The 21,439-nt window shown below is 38.8% G+C and overlaps 1 long non-coding RNA gene across 1 annotated transcript in view; it reads left to right on the forward strand.

The window, feature by feature from the left end:
- LOC118528476 (uncharacterized) overlaps positions 1–21,439 on the forward strand; it is a 32,440-nt gene that overhangs the window by 4,982 nt on the left and 6,019 nt on the right. The window contains exon 2 of the long non-coding RNA XR_004913684.2: positions 21,194–21,232. This is a non-coding gene — a long non-coding RNA (uncharacterized LOC118528476). The remainder of the gene's footprint in view (positions 1–21,193; positions 21,233–21,439) is intronic.

Genomic DNA, 21,439 nt, shown 5'->3' on the forward strand with positions numbered 1-21,439 from the left:
GTAATAGTTGAAGTCTCAGATGATTCAAGATCAGTCTTGAAAATGGACACATACAAATTGAGAATTAGAATCACAGTGGAACAGTTTCTCCAGCTAAAGAACATGAACATTGCAGTAATTCGGTAAATGTTAATTGCATACCTAATACGTGACAGGCACTATGGTAGGTCACAGAGAGTTTGTAGTCCAATGGAAAGACAGAAGACAGATAAACATGATGAGACTACATAATTGTGATAAGTCAACAAACACCAGGCTTGATAAGACCAGTCTTAGAGGATGGGTTTGAAAATGCAAGGTTATATACATATTTCATCAATTCTGAGACACCACGAGTTCTAAGAAATGCCATTATTTTTGTACCACTAGAAGGAAAAAAGTGCTAATTAAGCTATGACAATGATTTTTTATCAATTAGAATTTTTCCACAATGTATTGAATTCTACCAACCAGGAGGTTTAATAATGGAACATGTTTTAAAAGAATACTCCACTATTGTCTAGAGTATTTTCTTCCAAACCATTGGCTTTTAATCTACAAGTGTTGTTTTTTTTTTTAAGGGGGGCGGGGCTAAGAGTGAGGGAGTGAGAGAATCCCAAGCAGGCTCCACGCCCAGCCAGTGCTCAGTCTCACAACCCTGAGATCATGACCTGAGCCAAACATTTAACCAACTGAGCCACGCAGGCACCCTAATATACAAGTTTCGATGCTCATGCTTTCTTGATCCATCCAGAAGGTGTCAGGGAAAAAGTTTTTAGACCACAACCAGATTTTATATCCTCTCTTTAAATGGTTGGTTGCCTGAAATGTCTAGGGTTTGCAATTTCCTAGGCATGCTACCAGGAATAACCATGCAGTTTGCACAAGTACAGCTACATCACAACTGCCTTCTGGTGACAGCATTGTAAGATGCCATTATTGCAAGTTGAATTCCAATTTTAGAGATGTTAAAGTAGAAAGAAATGTACATTTTAGAATCAGGAAGATACCCTTTAGTGCTGGTAGCTCTTAAAATAAGTGTCATGAGAATATACAAAGAGCTCTGTGAGCACTGAAGATAGAGCAGCTAATCTCACAAAGTAGGTGATATTGGAGCAGAGAGAACTCATATGGGGCTGGGACGTGTGTGTGGAAGAGTGGTGGGACTGAGGTTGGGCCACATCACAGAGGGTTTCACATGTCCAACTAAGAAATTTTGAATTTTATCTTTGGGTGATAGGGAAACAGTTTTGGGGTAAGGGAGTGATATAATCAGATTCTTATTTTAGATAATTTCAGTAACAATTGGAAAGAATGATTATAATGGGAAGACAGTGGGGAAGGAGACCAATTAGGCAATTTCTGCATTAACTGAGGGAAGAAATAGGAAGTGCTATGGAAGCGGCACCAGGAAAGTAAGGAGAGGGTCCAAAAGACACTGAGGTGCTACTACTAGGTATTTATCCGAAAGATACAAACGTTGTGATCCGAAGGGGTACGTGCACCCTAATGTTTATAGCAGCAATGTCCACAATAGTCAAACTATGGAAAGAGCCCAGATGTCCACCAACAGATGAATGGATAAAGAAGATGTGGTGTATACACACACACACACACACACACACACACACACACACACACATACAATGAAATATTACTCAGCCATCAAAAAAAAAAAAATGAAATCTTGCCATTTGCAATGACATGGATGGAACTAGAGGGTGTTATGCTAAGCGAAATAATCAGAGAAAGACAATTATCATATGATCTCACCCATATGTGGAATTTAAGAAAACAGGATCATAGGGGAAGGGAGGGAAAAATAGACAAGATGAAATCAGGGAGACAAACCATAAGAGACTCTTAACCATAGGAAACAAACTAAGGGTTGCTGGAGGGGAGGGAGGTGGGAGGATGGGGTAACTGGGTGACGGACATTAAGGAAGGCTCGTGATGTAATGATCACTGGGTGTTATATAAGCCTGATGAATCACTGAACTCTACCTCTGAAACTAATAATACACTATATGTTAATTAATTGAATTTAAATCATAAAAAGACATTGAGGTGCTAGAATTGACAGAACTTGGTGAACTGAGTAGATATAGGCAGAAGCATCCCTTGTGAGATTAAATCCATCTTGTGTCATGGAAACTGAATATCCTCAAACTACTGGTAACTAGATTCCATATAAGAACGAATAGTGTTTTTTCAATCATTTGTCCAACAAATATTTCTTGAATCTCTAGTATGTGCAGGAGCTGGGAATTTAGCAGTGAATAAAGCGGAGGAAAATGCCTGTCCTTATGAAGTTTACATTCTAGTGGGAGAGGTAGACAATAAACAAGGTAAATAATCATATGCTATGTTCACTGCAAGTGCTAAGGAAGAAGAATAAAGCAGAGAAAGGAACAAAGTGTTGCAGAGGAAGGAGGGTTGCAGTTTTAGATATGGAGAACAGGAAAGACCTCATTGAGAAAATAACATTTGAGTAGAGACCTGAAAGGAATGAGAGACAGAACTGAAGACAGAATCTAGGGGAAGACAGATTTTCCCATTTACTGAAGTTTAGGAAAACATTTGTGGTTTGAAATGCTGACACATACTAAAGTCTTATCTGTTCGTAAGTATTCTTTGCTGATGCTTAGTATTGTTATTCATAATTATAATAATTTGCTGATACTTAATATATATTCTTATTAATAGCAGTGTTCTAATAAGTATTCTTTGCCAATATAGGTTCAATATTCATGAAATATTATGGAGAGACTTATCTTAAAGTCAATAGGTACTATTTTAGATTCTGGGGATTCAGTGTTAAATGAGATAGACCTAATCCCTACCCCCATAGAGTTGCCACATAATATACAGGACTCACGATTAATTCAGAATCTCAGATAATGCATAATTGTTTAATAATATTATAAATATTATTGCAAATTACATGGAACATGTAATTACAAATATTACAGGGAACATATACTAAAACATTATGTGTTGTCTATCTGAAGTTCAAATTTAACTGGTATCCTGTATTTTTATTTGCTGAATCTGGCAATTCTGTGACTTCACTGAACTTACAACCTAAGTACCAGAGGCAGAGATTAGTAAATACAATTAGCATCCAGTGGACATGTGTAACCTAGGAAGCCATAAAATGGAAGGCACTGTGACTCTAAATGTGTGGAGAAAACCTGCCTATGAACCAAGAATGCCCACCCTTAAGAGCAAGAAATAAACTTGAGTTTGAGCCATGTGTTTGGATCCATTCGTATCATTCTGTCTTTGTTATACCAACCTAGCCTAACTAACTTAATGTGTCGGTCCCTGAAATCTACGATCATGCCCAAATATACTCCAGAATCAAAAGTTTTCATGTAATGTACCAACAACTTTAAAAAAATATGTAAATAAAAGCAACAGAGAGGCCAAACCCTAAAAATGCTTGTACTATATATAGTCCTCATTCTAACATAACTTTAAACCTGAGTGTTTTGAAGGCAGACAGTTTTTTAAAAATTACATAATTTGATGGTTTCCCTAAGCTACTAACACTACATATTATTCCTGGCTATTAAAACATTTTCAATTATTTTCTTCGTTCAGTTACTGAATGTAGAAAGGTGTTGTAGGCATTGAAAATTATAAATAAGACATGCTTTCTGACTTTAGAAAGTGTAGGGCCTAGTAGAGGACATAAAGATATAGTAGGCAAAATATAATCAGTGCCAAAAGATAAGTGCAAATTGTATCTCTAATTGAAGTGAGAAGTTCAGACTAGAGAAGAATAGAATATAGCAACTGACTGAGGAAGCATTTTTTTCTTCAAAGCTTTACTGTTTTCTATCTTCAAATTTTATTTAAAAGAATGTGTCAAAATGTACAAAATACAAACATAACAGAGAAAAATAAAAATCACTTTAATCTCACTACCCAGACATAGCCACCAATAACATTTTAGTATATATCTCCTCCTTTATATTTTAAATAAAATCGGGGTCTTTTTATATATGCTTTTCTGTCCTTTTTTTCTACTTAATATAATGTGAGCATTTTTCATTAAATAAATTTTAAATATGGCTTTTAACAAATGTACAATATTCCATGCCATGGATGGACTTGTTGTCTTGACTTATTTTCCTCTTATTAGTAGATATTTTATTTCCAGATGTTTTACTTTTATCAATAATGATGCATTGAACAGCCCTGTCTCTGAATCTTTGTAATAATTCAACAACTATTATTTGAACACCACCTACTGCTCTGGATGTGGGAGATACATTAGTGACCAAATAGTCCCAAACCCCTGCCCTCATGGTGGGGAAGGAGAGAGAGATGATAAATATGTAAACTATAGGTTATATCAGATAGTGATAAATGCTCTGGAGAAAAATAAAGCAGGGAAGAGGAGTAAGTGGGAAGACTAGATGTTTCCCTTTTAAACCTGTGCTATAGAGATAATTAAAACAGGGAGTGGAATTTGATAAATGCCCAAAAAAAGAAGTTCAAAATGCAATGAGGGGGCACCTGGGTGGCTCAGTCGATTGAGTCCCAAGATGGAGTCCTGCATCCAGCTCCCCGCTGAGCAGGGAGTCTGTTTCTCCCTCTGACCCTACCCCCTCTCATGCTTTCTCTCTCTCACATGCTCTCTCTCAAATAAATAAATAAAATCTTAAAAAAAAAAAAAAAGTGCTATGAGGATCATTTACCTAAGAGGACAGGTCAAGAAAGAGAAACAAACACTTAGCAGGAAACTCGACTTGGCCAAAGTAAAGAGAAAGGAGAATTTCAGAAAGGAGAATACGCTTCTTCAAAAGTTACTGAAACATCAAATAAAGTGGAGACTGAACAAAAACCATTAGATTTGAGAAAGCCATTGTTGACTTTTATAAGGTTCTTGTTAAAGGAATATGGAGACAGAAGAAATAAGGTAAATTAGATCACCAGGGATTTTAGTCAATTGAAGGCAGAAAATATAAACTTCTCTTTTTGCACTGAAAAGGAGGATGGGATGGTAGCTCAAAGGACCAAAGAGAACCTTTATTTTAAGGTAAAGGAAAAACCCAATATGTTTTTAGGTAAAGAGCAGAGGAAAACTGAAGGTGTGAGAGACATATGGTGGGTCTCAGGATCAGGACAGACAGGGTCAGGAGCATAGCTGGGACATTGGGATGTGCAAGAAGGGGCACTGACTTCTCTGAGACCAGAAATAATGACAAGAATATGAACAATGCCTAGCACAGTGCCCAGTGCGATGGTTAATTTTATGTGTCAACTTGACTGGGTCATGGGGTGCCCAGATACTTGGTCAAAGGTTATTCTCAATATGTCTGTGAGGGTGTTTTTGGATGAAATTAACATGCAAATGGGGAGACCAAGTAAAGCAGATGGCCCTCCCTAAAGTATAGGTGGGCCTCATCCAGTGGAAGACATGACTAGAACAGAGACTTACCCTCCCACAAGTTAGAGGGAGCTCCCTCTGCCTGACCGTCCAGCTGGGACATTGGTCCTTTCCTGCCTTCAGTCAGATCAACACTGAAACATTGGCTCTTCTTGGGTCTTGAGCTTGCCATCTTGTGGACTAGAACTACACCAGCAGCTCTCCTGGGTCTCCAGTTTTTTGGCTGCAGATCTCAGGACTTCTCAGCCTCCATAATTATGTGAACCAATTTTTTATTTTCTCTCTCTCTCCTTCTCTTTCTCTGTCTCTCCATCTCTCTCTCTCTCTCTCTCTTCTGTTTCTGTTGGTCCTGTTTCTCTGGAGAACCCTGACTAACACGCCAGTACATAGTACTAAATGTTTAATGTGTATATGTCGAAGGACAGAATCCATTATAGAGAAATTCAGAGGTGAAGAGGATGGATGCTCAGAGTTATGGGAAACGGATGGCCACCAAAGCTGACCAGGGAGACCCAGAGCTAAGCTGAATGCTCCAGGGAAATCCCTTTAGTGCTAATAGGGAACAGTATGGACAAGCAAGCAGGTCATCTGGACTCTTAACAGGCAAAGATCCTGGCTGGCAGGTGATTGACCTCTTACAGATTCAGCAAGCATTCCTGTAAGTGGTCAGAGCTCGGAGTCAGGAAGGTGATGCGAATAGGCAAAGACCAAATGTTCTTGGCATCAAGGAAATGGGAAGAAAACAAACATTTCATTGCCTACTTGTACCAGGCACTCTGCTAGAGCTTCCCATGATTATTTAATCTCCAAACAAACCTGCCAGCTAAGTGTTCTTACTTTTTCAGAGAAGGAATTGGGAGACCAACAAATATTAATGAACAAAGTTCAAAATCACAAAGCAGAAGAAAACTAGAACCTGGATCTGAATTCAGAGGCATAATTCTGGGCAAGTCTGGCAAGAGTTATCGTTGATGCATCTGTGGGAATTGGTGCTTAGGGACAGAGCTCCAATCCCTGTGAAGACCAGAGGAACTGGGATACCGGCAGGAAACCAGGGTGGAGACTCAGGCACGGGAAAACGACAAGGAGACAATCAACCAAATCTCTTATGAGGGAGGAATTTGCTCTTAAGAATAAGATGGAGGGGCACCTGGGTGGCTCAGTCGGTTAAGTATCTGCCTTCGGCTCAGGTCATGATCCCAGAGTCCTGGGATCGAGCCCCGAGTTGGGCTCCCTGTTCAGCGGGGAATCTGCTTCTCCCTCTCCCTCTGCCCCTCCTACCACTCGTGCTCTCTCTCTCTTTCAAAGAAATAAAATCTTTAAAAAAAAAAAGAACAAGATGGAAAGGATAAAGGGGTGAGAGCTTCTAGGATATTAGTGAGAATGTCATTTTAATATTCAGTTCACTGGTCTCCGAAGACCCATATTCTAAAACAGATACCTTAACATCTTATTATGCAATATCTATCATTGATGATGGGCACATAGGAGCTCTCATGACATCCACTTAATTTGCAGATTAAATGATGCTCATTTTCCCTCTTTAAAACATGCCCACAGCATGGTATACGCTCAAAAGTAGTAGAATTCCCTTTAATATAATTGTGAACTTCTGCTCTCCCTGCAAGTTCCATGCTTGTGTAGTTGCCTTCTTCCCTCAAGCCCCTCTACACCAGTTGAACTTGTCATTGTAATCATGTTAATTATTATGTAAACCAATAGAATGTAAACAAGTCACTGCCAAAATTGCTGTCAAATTAGATGTAAGCAAGAAAACTTGCAAAAGCCCAGAAAAAGTAAAAATTTACAAGTATTTTGCACTTCAAAAGATCGACAAAGGAAATGTGGTTCAAATTAAAATAAAAAGTTTAAGGTATGTAGCATCGTTTTCTCTTTTCTGTGCTTTAAGTGACTTTTGCAATTCACCAACACTACCAGTGTTGGATGAGGACGCTTTTACTATACTCTCTATTGTACTTGTATAGCACTTTTGTTCATTCTTTCTAAAAAAAAAAAAATGCACAATCTGTCCAGTAAAGCAAAATTCAAGACCGGAGTCCATGTTCTTTCATTGACTCCATTCAGCACTTTTACGTGAAACCTCAGTACAGAGTATAATACTACCTGTCTGATGAGGCTAGTCCTCTAAATCATAGGGATAGTGTGACTCCTACGTATTCAATTTTGCATTGTGAACGCTTATGGCTTACTACTATTCCGAAGATTACTGGGAATTATGCATTTGGAGGCCAGATTGTTGCTGCTGTTTTATTATAGTCCAACACGTACAGCATTTTAATAGTTCTGTCCATAAGGAATCTTAGAAATAATCTAGTGCAATTCTCTTGTATTAAAGATAAGTAAACTAAGGACTAGGGTTAAAGACACTTGCCCAAGGTAAAAAAAATTATTAAAATGAAATTAAGGGACATGTTTAAATAGCCCCTTACTTTGTATCTTCCCCATGATATACAGCACTTTTAATCCGAAGCTCTCAAAGCACTTTTAAAGCAGATCGTTAATGATTCTGATACCTATGCATCCAATTATTATCCTATTTTCCACCAGCTGGCTACCTCCTCTCAGACACTGAAAAGTCAACATTTTCTTTGCAGATGAATCGGTTGAATGGTTGCATTCATCCATAAATAAGAAACCTGAAAAACAAAGGTCATTTTTATCACATATACCAGTGGTAGGCAGTCCAGGCAGGCCCCATTTGTCCACTCTAAGTTTTGTAATGTCATTAAGAACATGAGGCTTTCTCCATTTTCTTATTCAGCCCATCTTAATGTGTGCTTGTCAACTGGTAATTAGCTATTTCACCTCAAGCATTGTAGGTTTGCACTGGCAGAAGTAAGGGGAAGAAGAAAAGAAAGCATGTCCGCTGAGCTGGACTTGCTTTAAAAAGAGATTTTCTGGCACCACTCCTAATAATTTCCTCTTAGATCTGATTGGCCGACTGTGTTACTTAGTCCTTCTTATCTGCATAGAGGATGCACTCTGTGTTGGGAGAGCAACCAGCAGTTTCTATCACTGCAGGACTGTTGCCAAGATTAAGAAGAAGGTATGTGTGGTACTTAGCATGTGCCTGGCATCTAGTAGATGCTGAAAAACTGGTAGCTCTTATTTTGTTAGAAAAAAATGAAACTAGTGGTGACGTCTCCAAATTTCCTCCATAGTAATTACGAAGTGTTTTAGACTTGCGAAGAATCTAGTGCGGTAATAAAATAATTTTTAGTAGAGAAACAAGTTTTTTACTAAACTTCTGTTTGACACTAAAATATTGGTATAGTAAATAAATAAATAAATAAATAAAATATTGGTAACTTTTAAAAGCTCATTTGATTAACCAGATCATCATCTTGGACAATGGTCAATAGTTTTTAATGTTCACCATAGTCTCAAAAAATTTAAATATAAATGACACTATTTATCTTTGTGTTTTATGAGTTAGAAAATATTATTATGTTTAATTATCATTAAAAGTAGTTTTTATCATAACTGAAACATGCTCAAATTAGTGACATGTTGAGAAAATCTCTGTCAAACCATTAAAACTTGACCACAAATACCCATTTATATTATTCATATATTGTTAAGTAAAGACCTTGACCTTCAAAAGATGTATCTGTGGGGATCACTGGGTCTCTGATTTCAGTTGCAAAATTTCTAGCTTGCAATAAACATTGCCATTAGAATGGTAATACCAGAAGTTTTATGTGAGGTACTTGATTTTGTGAAGCAACAATAAGAAAAAAAAAAAGACAAGTATGTATTTTATAAGAAAATTAACCATTTTAGCATAAAAAATAAAAAATATTAGCAGAATTTCATAGATATAAAAATACCTACAACTAACATGTGCCTCACACATATGATATACCGTGTAGGCACCCAGTCAATCCCATAATAAAACAAAAACCTCAAGCACAATCCATTATTGTGTTATACTACGCTATTACTATTACTATGTAAATTGTTTTGAAATGAGTAGGCAAAAAAAAAAAAGTAGTTCACATAAACCTCTACCTAAATACTTTTCTTAAAAATGAACTAAATATGAGAAGGGTGTGTGTGTGTGGGGGGGGGTGTATAATAAAAGGAAGGCAATCTATCCTTTTTAAAAGTCTATCTAGGGATCATTATGCTTAGGGCTTTACAAATACTTCTATTTCACAATCATTATGACAACTTTGAGTAGTTAATATTCCAGGAAGGGGAATCATGTGGAAAGGAGGCATCAGAGAGAGACTCTAAGTGTCCCAAACAGGGACTCAAGAGCTGCAGTTCAAAGGTGAGTCAGACTCCACAGCGTTTGATTCCTCTACTCCGTGCCCTAAGCACCTAATTGTCCCGTGAATATGATTTAGCCTCTTTGTTGTTCATGTAGCAATTCTGTGACTTTTGATGTCAATAGATGTACTGTGGTTTTAATTCTCAAATCTGTGAAATGTAATTTCAGTTCAGGGTTCCTCTTCAAAATACAACCCAAGACAATACAAAAATGTAGTATAAAGAAATGAATAATTAAACAAATTTAGCCAATTTATGAAGTTTAAGCCCAAACTGCTTGGTTACAAGGTTTGTGGTTTTTTTCTATATTATTACCGAAGTACTTGACTCAGTTATCCAGTTAAGTTTATATATATACATGTTCATGTACATATATCTGCAAATTGCAGTTTTTAATTACCGTAGTTCTACCAGGGAGCATGTACCTGCTTCTTTCGTTTGAGCTTTTCCTTGCATATTTTTCCCTTTGCTTGGATCTATCCCATCATCTGTAGTTAAGCCTGTAGTGTATACAAGTTTTTCTCTTTCTTTATTTCATCTAGCGTTATTCCCCCTCTCCGGGCTCCATGCCAGAACCCTCACCCCCAGTCCAAGTTAGCACATATCCTACTCTTACCTATAGCACTGGCTACAGCATCATCATTTCATTAGCAATATTCTCACTGCTGGAAGTCAGGCTCAGCTGTGAAGGAGGATTTGTTGAGGTATAACGGCATCCATATTGAAAAGATATTTTCGATATCTTTTGAAAAGAACCAAAATCAAATGCAAGTCTCTCTTTAATCCATTGGATCTTTACAGATTAAAAATGAAGTTCACGTGCACTTCTTTTCTCTCACTAATGCATCCAACAAGATCCTTTTATGCTTTAAGGAGTACCATTTTCACTTTCATAAAGAATTCTCAAATCTATTAGCTGCTCAGATCTGATAGTTTGCTCCTTTCTGCAGATCAGGCTAAGCAAACTCCCACGGCAGCAAGCCACCAGGAATTCCAGTTACAGAAGATTGCCATATTCCTTCACAAAAAGGGCCTGGAAAGTCCTAGCACACCTTACTCCTCTTAACCATCCCTAACCCTCACTCGAGGAAAGGACAAAGGTTAAATAAAAATGTCTGGCATGGTAGATTTTTTTAATGAAATAAAAAATGTATACTCATATTATGGATAAGCTACATTTTAAAGTATGTCCTGCCTTCTTTTCTCAGGTATAAAAATATTTCAAGGCAATTTCAGTAAACTGGATTTCAAGAAACTCCTAAAACATTTTTTTGTGAGTTGTTTTCATTTTGTCTGAATTTTAATGTGTATTTCAAACACATTGCTATACCAGAGTATATAGGTTTGGCTGTCATTTCATAGTTGTCAAAGGGAAATTCTTATTTTAAATCTCTACATCATCATTAAAAAGTTCTAATAATAAAAGGCCTAAATTTTAAGTCCTCCGGGACATCAAAGTATCTCATTTACTATGTTGTTGAAGCTCTGGCAGCATGTTGCAAAACTGGTATGTAATAGACAAAGAGGGCAAGAACAAAACTGGACACAGTTACCTGGTTGTTGAGAGTACAAGATTATAAAATATTTTGTTTAAAACTAGTGGGCTATTTTAATAAGTGAACCAAGAAAGGGTGGGGGAGCTCCTAGATGTATCTATTTTAGGACACATCTTATCATTGACCCCTTTTCCTCCTTAAGTAAATGTATTCCTCCTCATACATAGCTCAGAGCATTGTTACAACATCCTTGGGAAAGCAGTCATTTTAAAATGGAGTTAAAAGTCCACACTGCAGCCTTGAAATGTGGTTGAGTCGTGTGATGACCTTGGAGACTTAGCTCCAATTGTGCAAAGTCTCACAAAGTGGACCTAGCGTAGCTTAGAAAATACAAAACCCCTGAATTCTTTTTTATTCTACTAAATATTTTTACTTGTTATGGACTCCTAGAGCAAGTGTTGGCATTGGTAAAAGGGCAACGGGCATTTGCCTAATGGTCTGAAGTTTGATAGCCAAAAATAAACATAAGGGGAAAAAAATCATGACTTTCAGATGCATGACTTTGAGACTTGGCCCAGGCTGAATTCAAGTTTACCTTTGCACTATAAAAAAAAAAAAAAGTTTGCTAGGCAAATGGGTAAACGGTAGAGTTTATCTTACTTAGTAATGAATGTCAAAGTATCCAAGATCATTGAGGCTCAAAATCATTTATTCACGAATAATGAAAGCATGGCAAACACATATAAAAATTACCTAATTTTCATAACCTGATCCTTTTCTTTTACCTATGAGTTGTGTTGGTGTATTTTTAAAGTTACAAAAGTTTGTAAAAGTTACAAACTTATAAAAACCTATGAAACTTTTAGAAAAGTTGTGATTAAATATATATATAGAGAGAGAGAGGAGTATGTGTCTATTTATTTTGATAATTAAATTCAATTGACAATTCTCAACTGGAGATCATTAACTGGGAAGCATTTGGAAATGTATGAGCGCACTTTTGGTTTCTCAATGACAGAAGGCAGATGCCCAGCAGAGAGCTACCGACATTCAGTGCCAGGAGCTAAGAATATGAAACATCCCGCTAAGTAGGGGACTCCCTGAACAACCATGAAATGCCAGTGGCGCTGTCACCCTTGAGAAACACAAGGGACCGAGCCATTACAAGTAAATGAAGCGTTTGTTGTGAAGAAGTACAGAGGCAGAGTGGACTGTGGAACCGCACAGCTAGAGCTCAAATCCAATTTCTGGCTGTATGACCAAGGCCATGTTAATTAAGTGGTCTAAGACTCAGTTGCCCCACCTGTAAAATGGGCATACTAGTATAACTGCCTCACAGAATTTTGTTGTAAGGATTAAACAAGTTAAAATATATAAAGTGCTTGGCATATGGTAAGCTCTCAGTGTTGGCTACTGCTATTACAAAGTCACTCAAGTCCTTCATTTTACGTTAATTGGAGTGGGTGAGAGGATGTAGAAATATATTTTTTAAAACCCGAGGCTTCTAAATTTAAAAATCTTCAGTCTGGAATCCATTATGTGTCCAAAGGTATTTCTTGATGATGACAACCATCATGTAAGCATGCTCTCCATCATTAAATGTATTCAGCTGAAGCAGGAGGAGAAGGTTGAGTGGGAGCAGGAAGCATTCCCAGGTTAAAGAAAATTTGTGTGGGCTGCAAAAAAGGAAAGTGTAAGGTGGACACTTTATAGGGTGGAGGGATGCACAGGAGATCTCAGCAAATTATAATGGTGAGGTTGCACAGTGGTGAGTACAGCTGATGAGATGTAACCGAGGAGAGATTATTACTAACCTAAGACCGGGAGGAAAAACCAAGTCCAGATGACAATCAAGTTGGAGAACATTTGTGGAACACTGTGCACTTCCATGGGGTCTGTAAGCCTTGAGCCTATCAGTGCTGACTGGGAACATTCTGAATAGTTAAATGCTTCTTTCTGTAAGAGAGGAGGCTCCCCGCTCTGCAGTGAAATCGTGGATTTGTTGTTTGCACATAGAAGGCCTTGTTTGTGTAACACTCATTTTTAACTATAATTCAGTCTTTTGAAACCCATAAAGGAAAAGCCAATGAGAACCAGTTTTACTTCTATTAAGAATTTAAAAGCCCAAAAGTGAATACTGAATTAATCTTAGTGTTTTATATATTTAAAAAACAACAACTGAACCCAAACAAGAATGAGGTTAGTGCCTGTGGGAAGAATAGAATAGTTCATCACAGGTGGATGGGACGCATTTTTCGTAAGTACAAATTAAGCAGCCTGAAACAAAAGGAACGAAAAAGAAAAAAGAATACTGGTCGCCCTTCCAATTTTTTAAAGTTCTGTCAACTGTCAGATGTTTTATGTGATGATTCAAATGATCAAATACTTTCATCACAAATAGATTTTAGTAATATCACCATTAGTAGACATCCAAAAATAGCAGTGATAGTACTATGTTGATTCATTCTCTTTCAAAGACTGAGTCACAAAGGACAAAATCTAGTGAATTGGATATGATGACAGCTATCCTACTCCCCCATCTGTCTCTCTTGGCCCCTCTCACCCCCCAAACCTTTGCATCACTCAAGATTCAATATCTTCTATTACATTCTTTAGCTATACACTTGCATCAGGCACACACACTTTCTGGACACTTTCTTAAAGTCATCTTACTACTGGCTTTGTGGTGATTGTTTCTCAAAACTTTGTCTCCAGCATTGGCCCCTTGCTTACGCTCCAGTCATCATAGTTCCAAGAACTCTTAGAAATACCACTTAAGTACAAAAATTCTATCCTAACACGTACACGTTTCCTTCTTACACCTCACATCCAATCAACAAATCTGGTCTATTTTCAGAATATATCCAGAGTCTGATTCCTTCTCTTTGCCTCCGACCTGGCCCACACCACCATCAACTCTTCCCGGATTATTGTAGCCCCCTCCCTGGTGTCCACCCGTACCCTTGACCCACCTCACCCTTCTGAACACAACAGCCACAGCGGTGGTTTTAAAACGAAAGCCACCTCCTAACTCAACTCTGCACAGAATCCTCCAGGGGCATCCCATTTCCTGCAGAATAAAGGCATAAATTTCTTATGCTCTGTAAGGTCCTACCCGATGAGACCTTGACCTTGTCTCTTCCTCTGCGTTTCCTTGTTCACTCTCCTCGTCGTTCCCTCTGGCTGGAATGCACAGCCCCAGACACCTGCATGACACAACCTCCTCTCCTGGAGGTCTTCACCTAAACGAGTTCTCAGTGAGGACTTTTCTGAGTCCTTGAGTGCCCTTCCCCACTTTACTGTTCTCCGCAACACTTATCATTGGCATGAACTGCAGTTTACTTATTTATTGTTTATTTTGTGTCTCTCCACACTGAAAATGTGGGGGCAAGGATCTTTGTTTTGTTCACGGATAAATTCCCAGTGTCTAGAACAATGCCTAGCACACAAACATCATTAAATGAATATTTCTTGAATGAATCCAAAAATCTCCAACTCTTTAAAACCAGCTTCTAATAAGGACTACCCTGTTTTTCCTAAAAGTCCAGTTTTCTCCTGCTAAAAATCCATCTAGACTCAGAATTCTGCAATTATCTTCGTCGTCTGACTAGTTGCTAAATCCTTTCAATTCCACAGTGTTATTGGACTCTGTCCCCCTCCTTTTTATTTCTGCTGCTACCACCCTCATTAATGACAGCAGAGGTTGGAATCAGAAGACTTGGGTTTGAATTCCATCTCCACCATTCCCCAGTTATAAGATTTGGGCAAGTTCATTTGGGGTGGGGTGGGGAGAACGTCTCAGTTATTCATTGGTCAAGTCATACCTATTTTATAGGGTCGTTATGAGTATTAAATAAGAATGTATCTAAAGCAAGTAATTGTACCATATTATCTCTGTGGAACTTGGGAAACAAAACAGATGAACACATGGGGGGGGAAGAAAGAGAAGGAAGCAAAGCATAAGAGACTCTTAACTATAACAAACTGAGGGGTGATGGAGGGAGGTGGGCAGGGGATGGGCTAAGTGGGGGATGGGCATTAAGGAAGGCACTTGTTATGATGAGCCCTGGGTGATGTATGTAAGTGATAAATCACTGACTTCTACTCCTGAAACCAATACTACACTACATGTTAACTGACTAGAATTTAAATAAAAATTTGGCAGAAAAAAAATAAATAGAGCATTTATTTGTGCCTGACCCATAGTAAGTGATTAATCTATTCCCTTGTGCCTGATCCATGGCAATAGATTTCTAACTCATATCCCTTCTCCTTGTCTGATTCCTTTTTAATACTTCATATCATTACTACCAAAAATGTTTTCCATAAGTATTGCTTTGATCATGCTACTCAACATGTTACTCGACAACTTTCAAAATCTTCTTACAGATAAAGGAAATTATAATTTAAGTGCCTGCTGTGCCTCAGATACTATTATACATGTTTCATAATTTGATAATTTAATAAAGCCAAACCAATTCATCTAGCACTCAAAGCTTACCCAAATCTGCCTCTCTTCTTCTTAGCCACTGTGGTTAATTTTATATGTCAGCTTGGCTAGCACAGTACCCAGATATTTGATAAGTACCAGTCTAGATGTCTCTCACTCTTCCTCTTCCTTCCTCCCTCCCTCCACACACACACCCTATTGGTTCTGTTCTTTGGAAAATCTCAATACACTAGCCGTATGAAGACCTATCAGGACTTGTCCTATATATTCCATCTCCTCCCTAATTTGTAATCACTCTAGCCAGGAGTATTTAACTTTTTACTATAGATTCCTTGAGTTTTTCAAAAACCCTTCTTATTGCAGCAATTTGTATTTGTAATAATTTCCTTACAAAGAAGCATGCTATCCCACTTCTGCCACTGAGTTACCTAGTGGAAGTTACTTAACATCTCTGAGCCTCTATTACATCATGGTAAAATAAGGATAGTAATTTTCTTACTGAATTGCTGTATAGGAAATGTATATGCTCATTGTGAAATACATAGCATAGAGTGAAAATTGCATTTAATTCCACTAATCTCCAGGAAGCTTATGTGGAAATGAGCTATATTATGTCCTGGCAGGCTCAGGAATGAAGACAGATCTTCAGGGTTAGGTGGTAATTGATAATCTCAGAGCATAACTGATCTGTGGTTCTAAGATTGAGCACACAAGGTGGTAAGTGTGTAAGGCAGACCTACAACCAAAAGATCAACAACCCAAGGCAAAGACCTGATCGATGAGGCTGAATACTCAAGATTTAGGGCACCCACCCACCTTGGAGAGTGTAAGCAATCACCAATATTTCAAGTAGGAGAAATGCTCAGCACGGGGAGTTCCAACTATTTTCCTTCAGCAAGTAAACCCCAGAACTTTAGCAGGTCTTTATACAGACACTCAGAATTAATTCCATCATGTAGATTCCCTTGCATCTGAGTGTTCCGGGTCTTAGGGTGGGGGCAGAGCAATGTATGCAACTCGAGGGTTGTACCTGTAAAGGGAAAGAACATGTTTTTCTCCCCCCCTTTTTTTTATGTTGCTGCTGAATATAATTAGACATCTTGGATTGTGATGACAAGGACCACACTCTAGGATAGCAGAGCAATAAGAGTAAAAGTCTCTGGGGTTCTTGGGTGGCTCAGTTGGTTAAGCATCTGCCTTCAGCTTAGGTCATGATCCCAGGGTCCTGGGATCAAACCCCACGTCAGGCTCCCTGCTTAGCAGGGAATCTGCTTTCTCCATCTCTCTCTGCCTACCACCTTCCACCCCCAGCTTATGCTCTTGCTCTCTCTCTCTCTCAAATAAATAAATAAAATCTTAAAAAAAAAAAAAAAAAAAAAAGGATAAAAGCCTGGGTCTTGATCATTGTAAAGTTACCATATTGGCCTTGAATTGCCTAAACTTGTACTTTAATATCGTTTGGTGTTAGGACAGCCAAACTAATATATAGCAGATTATAGGAAAGTCTGTTAATCAAACAGTAAGATTTTTCAGATACAGCTTAGGTACAAAGGACATACTAAACCTATACACCCAATCTGTGCTTTCCCTGGGAGGTTCCAGTCTTGGCTCCAAGTTGTGGCCTGAACATGACTCCCTTACCTGACGGCCACAACTGCTGAGCGCCGCCGCAGTCAGAGCTCCCGGGACTGAACTCCCTTCTGTGGTTTGCTCGGGGCTGTGAGAGCCACTTCCGCACTCCTTGACCCTCTCCTAGGCAAACTTGATTATGTGTTGGCATGTAGTCACAGTCATTAGCTTCGTTCCTGGAATTCTCTCCTGGCTTCCAGTGGAAAATAAGAACTGGAGACTTAGACTTCGGAGACCAGTGTAGGGAACGAGGAAGAGCCTGTCTAGCCCTAGAAGCCATTGAGATCCTCACTGAAAACTTCGCAGGTCTTTGTCCAGTGAGTATGAGCTTTAGCCTGAGACCAGCATTGAAGAAATTCGCTATCCAAAAATGGAGAACTCCTAAATCATTAGATATCTTGAAACTCATTCTGGGTTCTATATACACTTTGCAGATTTTCTCCATACTGCAATAACTCCAAAACTGATAAATATATTCTATTCTGCCTCTCATTTTTTGAGTTTTTTTCCTGTGATAAAATATCCATACCATAAATATACTATTGTGACCATTTTTAAGTGTACAATTCAGTGGCATTAACTACATTCTCACCACTGTGCCACTGTCACCACTGTCCTTCATCCCAAACTCAAATGCTGTATGTAGGAGACACTAATTCCCCATTACTCCCTCCTCCCAGCCCTTGGTAACCACTCTTCTACTTTCTGTCTCTATGAATTTGCCTATTCCAGGTACTACATATAAGTATGAGGCACAGAGTCATACAAAATTTGTCCTTTAGTGACTGGCTTATTTCACTTAGCATAATGTCTTCTAGGTTTATCCACACTGTAGCATGTGTCAGAATTCCATTCCCTTGTAATGCTGAATAATAGTCCATTGCATGTATATACATTTTGTTCATCCATTCATCCATTGATGGATACTTGGATTCCTTCCATATTTTGGCTGCAGAGAAACCTTGCAGCTATGAACATCTATTCAAGTCTCTACTTTCCATTTTTTGGGGTATATATCTAAAAGTGGAATTGCTGGATTATATAGTAATTCTATGTTTGATTTTTTTTTTTTGAAAGACACCATACTGTTTTCCACAGCAGCTGCATCATTTACCTTCCCATCAGCAATAAATAAGGATTCCAATATCTCTACATCCATGCCAATATTTGTTATTTTCTGCTTTTTTTCCCTTTATGATAGCTCTCGTATTGGGTGTGAAGTGGTATCTGTCTCTCATTTTTAATGTCCTCGATTAATTAGAATTTTAGAAGCTCCTACCAGTCAGTGCTAGTGTGAATCTTCTAGCGTTGACTGTATTCTTTGATAAAGTGCTTAAAGGAGGAGTTAGATATGGAATGGACTTGTCTGCTAGTTGTCACACCTCATTCCTCAAAAGCTCCTTCCCCAATTTTCAGCCAAACTACTTCTGCCTCTGATTTCATCAGGTTTACATAGTGCATGTCTGAGTAAGATTTTGCTTGATAGGAGTTCTTTGGCTTAAAAGAAAAGTTTGAAAACTTTCAGCCTACTCCATGCTTTCTAAGGTTCAAAGAGCTTACGTGACTTTTCCAAGGTCTTTCAGCCAGGTATTGGCAAAGGTAAGATTTGAACAAAAAGGTATCCAATGAGACAGAGTATGCCTAGTAGCCATCATGGCAGGCAAGCATCCTTTCGATTATGCATTCACTTCTTCAACATACATTACACACACAATTTAACTGCAAAACAGAATTCACTTACAAAATAAACCTGCCTTTGTCTTTCTCTCCTATCAGTTTGACAAGGAGAGTGGTAAGGGAGCAGAGGAATGAAACATGCTCTGGTGAATACCATCATCTTAGTAGATAAGAAACCAATGATAGCAACAAAATTTCATCCCTTCCAAGAGGATTACACGTGAGACACAGTTATGTTGGAGGAGTAGGGGCAGAGTCAGTTGTTTCTACAGAAGAAATGTATCACAGTCAAAATTTAAAAATAGTTACGGAATTAAAAATATTTCTGTGAAATATACTGCATTAACACCATAGGCGATACAAAGTAAAAGAGAGTGGCATCGGCCACGCTTAGAAGAAGCTTATGATATAATAAAGGGCTAAAAGAAGTGTCCACATACCACGAGCAGGGTAATACAAATACTTGAAAGACCTGGGTAAGATAACAGAGCTGAAATTTTTTTTGGAGATTTACAAAAGAGAAAGATCACATTTGGCTGGGGAAAATCCAGAATGGCTTTGTAAAGAACTTTGTAAAAGAGGATGGAAAGGAAGAATGCCGTGGCATATGCTCTGAAAGGTGGGGAGATGTTCAGCAGGTAGAAGGGGACTCGAGGGAGAGAAAGCCAATTCAAGCAGGAGAAGGGATGTGCAAAGACACTAATGAGGACAATCGCAAGTCGTATTCCAGAATTTTGACTTTAGGTAGAGCATAGGCTATCTGTAGGGTAGTTGCAGATAGCTGCATCTAAAAAGATGAGTTGGGAACATGTTGAAGGAATTGCCTGGTATAGCAGGCTACGAAACTTATGCTCTACTAACTGGAAAGGTAAAGAAGAGTCATCAAAGACTTATCAGAACACTGGGATTGAGGGACAAGTTATACGGACTAGCAATTTCTCTGTGCCTCAGGTTGTCACATGCAAAATGAAGGGGATGTGCTACAGGCACTGCTTTGGGAAGATTTCCCTCCCTTCAAATGTCCTATTTCAGAGAGAACAAGGGCAAAAATTATGGCTGAAGCAATGAGGCAACTTGGTGCAAGAAACTTAAATATTTGTGCATTGGAATAGGTACAGAATGGATTGGCACTAGGGTTATATTTAGGACTTTATTACACAGCCTAGGTAAAAAGTAAAGACCCATAACTGGGACAATCATGAGATAGCACACACACTAGAAAAGCACACTGAAAGGAGGTACGGACTTTGCAACAAATGGAAGGGAAGAAGAAGGAGGAGGAGGAAGAGGAGAAGAAGGAGGAGGAGGAGAAAGAGGACGAGAAAGAGGAGGGGGGGAGGGGGAGGATGAGGAAAAGAGTGGGGAAGGGAGAGGGGAGGAGGAGAAAAGGACAGCACAGAAAAGCATGACTGAGGATAGCATAGATAAGCATGACAGAGCTTGGAGTAATTGGTAATTGGGAGAATGACGGTCCTATTAACAGAAGTAGTGTAAGTTACGAGGAGGAGCCAGTTTGGAGCTGTGTAGTGGAAGGTTATGGATTTGGTTCGGGGCCTATTGATTTTATGGTATCAGTGGCCCTCTGGGTCAAGTTATCCAGCAGGCAGTTGAATTAGCTTGAAGCTGGGGCTACATTCCTAGGAACCACGTGCAGTGGTGAGAATTAAATTCGTAGATAAAAGATGGGGACAGCAGGAACTCCAGAGGGAGTCCTTAGAGGTGAAGCCTTGGGAGATCATCATGTTTAAGAAAAACCTAGAGAAGATGAGGCATGGTTAGGTTGATTAGAAGGGTAAGTAGAAGGAAATCCTATTGTGCTTTGGAAATCCAGTGCCAGATAATATATATTGGCTCCTCCAGATTCACTCCCCATCCTTCTCCATTCTGCTTTCAGTCCCAGAGACTGCCCCTGTATGGCTCCATGTCTTTGGCTTCAGGATGGGTTTAGTCAAAGGGGAGTCTGCCAGGAGATCCAAAGGAGGGGGGAGAGGGAGAGGTTTCATTGGGGTGGCTCTGACCCTTATCCAAAGGTTGCTCATGGCTCCTCTCAAGCACCTGCTATGCATGATTCTCTCTCCTTACAGGTTCCATAACTTTCCCTTGCCTTGTCCTTCAGGGCCAAAAATGGTAACTGCCCAGCTTCTGCCATATCTGAATTAATCCGATCCATATCGTTCCCTTAACTCTGCCTGCACTTTTATAATTAGTCCCTTATAAACTTTCCTAAGTTATCCTAATTTGAGTGTTTTGTTTTTCTCTTGTCAGGACCCTGATTGATATATATGCTGAACCCTAACATGAACAGTAAGTATTGACTAGCAGCCTGACTGGAAACATCAAGGTTGTCCTAGCCCCAATCAATATCTCTTTTTATTTACTGGAATCAACAGCAAAATTTAATTTCAGCCATAATTCTACCTAGTTCTTGGACTCCTACCCAGATCCTGCTTGCAATTGATTAAAAGGAACCTTTAGTAATCAAACTAAGCTAGGCCTAAAACCAACACCACA

The sequence above is a fragment of the Halichoerus grypus genome, chromosome 4 (genome assembly GCF_964656455.1).
Source record: "Halichoerus grypus chromosome 4, mHalGry1.hap1.1, whole genome shotgun sequence".
Classification (NCBI taxonomy): Eukaryota; Metazoa; Chordata; class Mammalia; order Carnivora; family Phocidae; genus Halichoerus; species Halichoerus grypus.